Below are 6356 nucleotides of genomic sequence, written 5' to 3' on the forward strand. Positions count from 1 at the left end.
AACTTTCTCAGAGTTTTTTGTTATTACATTAACATGTGCTATTCTTGGGTTCTTATCGGTATTACTTGGAAGTTCACCCGACATTCTTTGGTTGACTTGTTGTGCAAGTTGGCCTAATTGTTTCTCTATGTTGAGAATTGAGGCTTGCTGATTCCTAAGTAGAGTTTGTTGATCTCTCATCATAATTTGGTGCTCTTTAATCACACTTTGTTGCTCTTTTATTGCAACATCGGTATCGTTATGCCTTTTCTTAGACGCGGCTACAAATCTTGTAAACATGTCTTCCACATCAGATTTCTTTTCTTGCACCGGCTCCTCCTTTTGATAAAAACCTCTTGCTTTTTTCCTATTCTTTTCCTCCTTCGCCTTCTTGTACTCATCATAAGGTAGCCATTCTTTCTTGGGTTTACACCAATCATCATCGTATCTATCACCACTTGAATAGCACACTTGGGCTTTCTGATTCCCGCTCTCATCAAGGTCATAGTCTTTAGTAAGGTGAGGCCCTCGACAATTATCACACCCCACTCTAATGGCATGGATGGATTGGTCCATCTTAGTCATTCTTCAATCCATGCTCTCTAATTTCGCCAAGAATACTGCCATATCATCATTTATAGCATTCATCACCCCTCGAGTTAAGTCATTCCTTGGGTTATGATATTCTCTAGAGTGCTTAGAGAATTCTTCAATGAGTTCCTTAACTTCCGCCAAAATTTTCTTTGTCAATGGGCCGTGAGAGTCAAGGAGTGGTCTAGTGGTAACATTTACTCCATCATAGAAAATGGAGACTTCTTTTTAAACGTTCAAGTCATTGTGGGGACAATTCCTCAATAGACCTTTATACCTCTCCCACGCCTCATATAGTGACTCTCCCGGTTGTTGCTCAAAGTTGGCAATGGCTTTCTTCAATTTTGCTATTTTTAAGGAGGGTAAATTGGTCAATGAACTCTTCAAGCATTTTTACCCAAGTGGTGATGGATCTCGAGGGAAGTGATTTTAGCCAATCTTTCGCGCCCCCCTTAAATGTGACCGGTAGCATGCGAAGCAAAACAGTCTCGCGAGGAACGTTCGGGATGTTGAAATAGTCAGCTATGTCGTTGACCTCGTCGATGTGCTTGTACGCGTCTTCGTGATCTTTCCCGTAGAATGGGATGTCCTTGCGTTGAGCGAGAATGTGGCCTTTTAGCTCAAAGGTAGCAGTTGCTGAAATTGCAGGTTGCACTAGTCTCAGCCCTGTATCATCATGCATCCTCTTCTTGTATTCACCCATGGTGAGATCTGCAATGTTACCCATGGTGTTATCGCGTTCGCCTTCTAAGTCGCTTTCTTCTTCGATTTCTCTTTTGTACTCGGTGTCTTCTTTCTTAGGATCTTCATTCATCAATGAGGTGTTGGATTCTCCAACTTTCTGGCTCTTTTTCTTGCTAAAAGATGATTTGAAGCTCTTAAATGGTGACTTCTTTGGTGTTGAAGATGATTCTACAGTTTTGTCCTTGTCCTTCCTAAGAGCTGATTCCGGGCTTGCGAGTGGTGGGATCAAGGGTGTGCCTGATCCTCGGGTCATAAAATACATGAAATAAACAGAAAACATGCGTAAAAAAGAACAAACCAAAACTAAAAACGAAACTTGACTATTATGATGGACTTTTCGAGTAGCTGCGAATGTACTCGACGAGTCAAAGGTAAAACAGGAAAAAAAATTTAGAACTAAAATCCTATAAACATAAAAAATAGAATTTAATCCTAATAACTAATCTACTAAAACAGTAACTTTGTGCCAGATAGTTCTCACACAAAGGATCGATAATACTAGCAATTAAAATTTATTTTAGAACCGTTCCCCCGCAACGACGCCAAAAACTTGATGTGTGTAAAATGCACTAGTTTTAATCTTACTTTTTAAATATGATTTAGACACACAAAAGGCAGTGTACCTCTCAATTGGTGGTATAGTTAAGCAAGCAGGGTATCAAACACTGGGAACGGTAAATAAACTAACTACTAAATTATCTAAAAACAAGTAATAAAAGGGAAGGTTTTCTCTAGTTTTGCAAGACTAGAAACTTAACAATTAAATAAAACTCAAACTATGCAACTAACAGCTAAAGCAAATAAACAATCAACTAAACTCAATAAAGGAGAAGACTTCTGTTTAGGTTCGATTCATTTACTCATATGGTTGATTTTATGGCAAGTGCAATGGATTAATGGTTATTGGCTACCTATTAATGTGATTAGGTTCACGTTCGCTATAACTAATCCTTAGAAAACAAATCAATTCAAGCGGTGATCAAGTGATTACAGTAATAAATTTCCTAGTTTATTGATTCGGGTTAAGTAAGGCTTGTAGTTAGCTAATCAAATTACTAATTTAATTAACCTCTTGTTGATGGTTCGTCACACAAGCTCACACAATAACTTACCTATTTTCTAGTTAACCCTAGTTTCACGTTCGCTATTCCTAGGCACATAATAATGTTTTCACATAAATCGTATGAGATAAGCAATTAAGAGATGTTCATGCAGCTTAATATACTTGTTAATTAACAGAAATAGTTGATGTTAACACATAAGGTTCTTCAACAAGCTTAACAAAATAAAACTCACCAAATTCAATTAATCCAACCACAAAATCAAAACATAGTCATAAATTCATCTACCCTAAACAGAAGATATGAGTTTTAGCTCATGATTACAGCAGAAAGTAGCTCAAAATCGAAATCTAATAGTTCACACATAATTCAAACAAAAGATTAAGTAAAGAATAAACTTAGATTGCCTTTGATCTTCTCAAAATTGAAGGCTAGGGTTGTTTCACGAGTTCCAGAGCTCCAGTTACACCTCCAGTCACAATTTAATCCCCAAGGGTTCCAGAGAAGGGTTTGGTTTCAGGCAATTGACTTCTATTTATAGATTTCTGAAAACAGAGGCTACTCGCCGAGTCCAATAACCGACTTGCCGAGTCCCTCATTAAATATTCGTGCACGGTAAGGACATTAAATATTCGTTTTTTATGGTGGAAATTGGTAATTCGTCCTTTACTTACCTTTAAATGTTCTGCAATTTAGATTACGACATCCCTCTTCCAAGTTGTAGAATATTGTGTTGGGTCCTAGCCTTAATATCTCATTTGGGTGTTTTATTAAGCACTCAATCAACTAACTTGAATTTCTCCCGTTTTGTAGATGTCAAAGTCTAACAACTATGGTCTTCCTGAATCCGTTGGATAAAGTTTTCCGCTTGAAGATGATGTTCCACGATTGGATTGTGGAAATGGAAATCATGCTTCACTTCCTGCACCTCCTCCAATAATTCTCCCTGACCTGCGTGTTTGAAGACTTGAAAAGTTCAAGGTCACTCAAGCCCTATTGGCAAAAAGACACAAAGATGGAAAGTCTGTATGTGCTCATGTCTTGGATATGAAGTTGCATATTGATAGATTGGGAATGTTGGGTGTCGATGTCTCAAGGAAGTTGGTTGTTGACTTGGTTCTTTAGTCATTTCCTAAATTATATAGTGAGTACATTGGAGAGTACTATATGATGGACGACGACGTGACCCTTATTGATTTGACTTATTTGCTTATTGCTGTTGAATCAACGATGATTTGGTGCACTGGTCAAACAAATTTGTCTGGTAAAGCAATGTCCCATGCTTCTATGAGAAATGGCAACATCGGAAGTCCAAAAAAGTTTTCTCTACGCAAGAGAAAGGTTGAGTCTGAGATAGTCCTGTGTACCATTACAGAAGAATCCATATGTTTCTACTGCCAAAAGAAGGGGCATTAGTTACGAAGCTGCCCTGACTACCTGAGAGATCTAAGAGATGGGAGAGTCAAGATGTATGACTCTACTTCAGGTAAAATCCACAATCTAACTCTATTAAGTTCCTATTTGTAGATTCTTAATACATCATGTGATAAGATTACATTTTGATTTTTTGTAGGATTGAAGAAAAGAAAGGAAGCTTAAAGGAAGAAGTGAGCTAAGTTTGATCACGAAGAAATGGATTCCGATCGCAGGATTCTATGATCGGATTTTTGAGTTGCTGCTTAGAGTTATGATAGACTGCTTAGGAATATGTAATAGCATAGTTTTCATTTGATTTTGCGTTGTAAGGATAAGTTTTCCACACCTTTTATAAATAAAATAAATTTTGAGTTTTATCTTATTTATATCTCTTTGCAATGTCATTCGTGAAAATTGATGCTTGTGTGTTTCTATTATAAGCCATATTAAGTGGATGTGATTCTTAGTTGTGTTATTTGTGGTAGTGTCAGAATTTACCAAATAAGGAAGATTCTCGTCACCCAAGTTTCAATTGGACAAAAACTTGGAATCATGTGACTTGTATTGTATGATGAATGAGAAAATTAGTATTTGGGAAATTAAGTCTAATTCCTTTTTCGCATAAGTATGTGAGTCAAGTGAAGGAATAAAGGATCTAGTACGCATTGTTGTGCACTAGGTCAAGTCCGCCACAAAGAACAATAAGAGTATTCGTCATGATTTGCTGAAAGTTTAGTAAATATGGTTATACTTACAAGATTAATTATAATTCTAAATCATTGAAAAGTTTCAATGTATGGAAGAGCGAGTAAGAAGAATCAATAAGGCAGAAAGCTAAAAGTTTCTCCAATCTGAAAAGATGGGAAAGTACTTTAGTATAATGTTTTATGATCGTCTCATTGATTATGAAACCATATCACAATAGATCCTCAAAGGACACCTTAGTTCACTAGTATGGCTAAGAATAGGAATCGAAAATTGTTGAAATGGTTAAATCAAAAGGTGAATCATACTTCGTTCCAAAATCAACTCTTATAGTCATACTCCAAGATTGTGACTTGAGTGACAAATCTTAAGAAGTTCTAACACACTCATCAAATGAGGAGTAGAAAAATGTTTTTCTTACTGTTGCATGTTTGAAATTGGTAAATTGTGATGTCTTGGGTAAGACAAAGACCAACTAAGACCAATTGTGTGTAGTGTTTGTCTTGATAAGAATCCGCACTAACTCTTGAATATTTGTTTGTCAAGAAATGTTTTTTTTTGACAAGAGAATCTTATGTGTCAAGAGGTTAGTGGGAGTCTAAATGATCTTGAAAAGGTTCAAGAACTAAGCAAGAGTAAACCTATTAGACACTAATCGTCTTGCGCCAGATGTACTGAGATTGTTCGAGAGACATGGTCCAAGCCCGGTACGAGGAAAAGTTATTTTTAAGTGTTCATAAATCTTGACATATTCTTGTTTTTGTGCCATTCCAAGTCAACTATGCATGTGAGTTCTATGACTTCTCAATTGACTACATAAAGTCAAGCACCTTGTTCAATGAAAGTGCATTGACTAGTATCGGTGAGCTGCTAAATAACTTGGAAGCAGTGGTGGGACCCTTGATGGCAAGAAATTAAGAATGAACAAGTTCTGTCCATAAGAGTTTGGATTTGTCACTAACCTTATCTTATGATTATGGTTATGGTTATGAAGAATTTACATGGATAAGAACACATACACCATAAAATCTAAGTGTCATAAGGTTTCTCTCCGTTTCATGAAAATGATTGTGAGGAAACTCTTTCACTAAGAGTGATTTTAAGGAAACTGTTTGTTTTTTTGTAGCTTTACATTCCAATCAATATACCACATGTTCATTGGTTTTTGGTACTTTGGATTTGAAGACATTCCAATTGACTATATATGGTAGTCATTGGAAGGGCGGATACTGTTCGGAAAATGAGGATGGGTTTATAGGTATGAGAGACCGCATCCACAAAATGCTAGTGAGAGTCAACTACTGGGGTACAAAACCAACTTATTTAATCCCAATTGAGAGCTTCAAGATGACCCTAAAAAAGGCCTCAAATGTACGACAACAGATTGGCAGCAGGGCAGATTGTGGGGTATTTTTATGTTGCTTCCTGGAGGTGTTGATCACCAGAAAATCGATTCTCAAATTCGTTTATGATTACAACATCCCTCTTCATAGTTCGAATTGTGAGATTTAGCAATTAGTCTAAACATTTAGGACTTATTGCTATAAGTTCTAAATTAGTTTAGACATTCGTATGAGCTATATAAGGAAAGGTGTATGAGTTTGGGAAGCTTAGATAAAGGCTTATCGAAGCATATCGTATTAGAAATATGAACTTGGGGATTCAATAAGTATTGATTTCTAGAAGTCTAATTGTTTTCTAAATATGTGTCAAAGCTAGTGGGAGCATAAATGTTATGCTGGTATGGATATAATTATCATGTTAGTGGGAGCATGATTATTATTTTTAAGTATTGCAAGTTATCAATATTAATTATAGAAAACAAAAGTTTCACTTTGTAAAGTTGTAGGGGTTGAAAAG

General features: G+C 36.3%; 1 non-coding gene across 1 annotated transcript; it reads left to right on the forward strand.

The window, feature by feature from the left end:
- The first annotated feature begins 808 nt into the window (after positions 1-808).
- Positions 809-915, forward strand: LOC145049025 (small nucleolar RNA R71). Its single transcript, XR_013683146.1, has one exon. It is a non-coding gene; the product is annotated as a small nucleolar RNA R71 (small nucleolar RNA).
- Positions 916-6356: the final 5441 nt, after the last annotated feature.

The sequence above is a fragment of the Lactuca serriola genome, chromosome 4 (genome assembly GCF_051521515.1).
Source record: "Lactuca serriola cultivar US96UC23 chromosome 4, Lser_US96UC23_V15, whole genome shotgun sequence".
Lineage (NCBI taxonomy): Eukaryota > Viridiplantae > Streptophyta > Magnoliopsida > Asterales > Asteraceae > Lactuca > Lactuca serriola.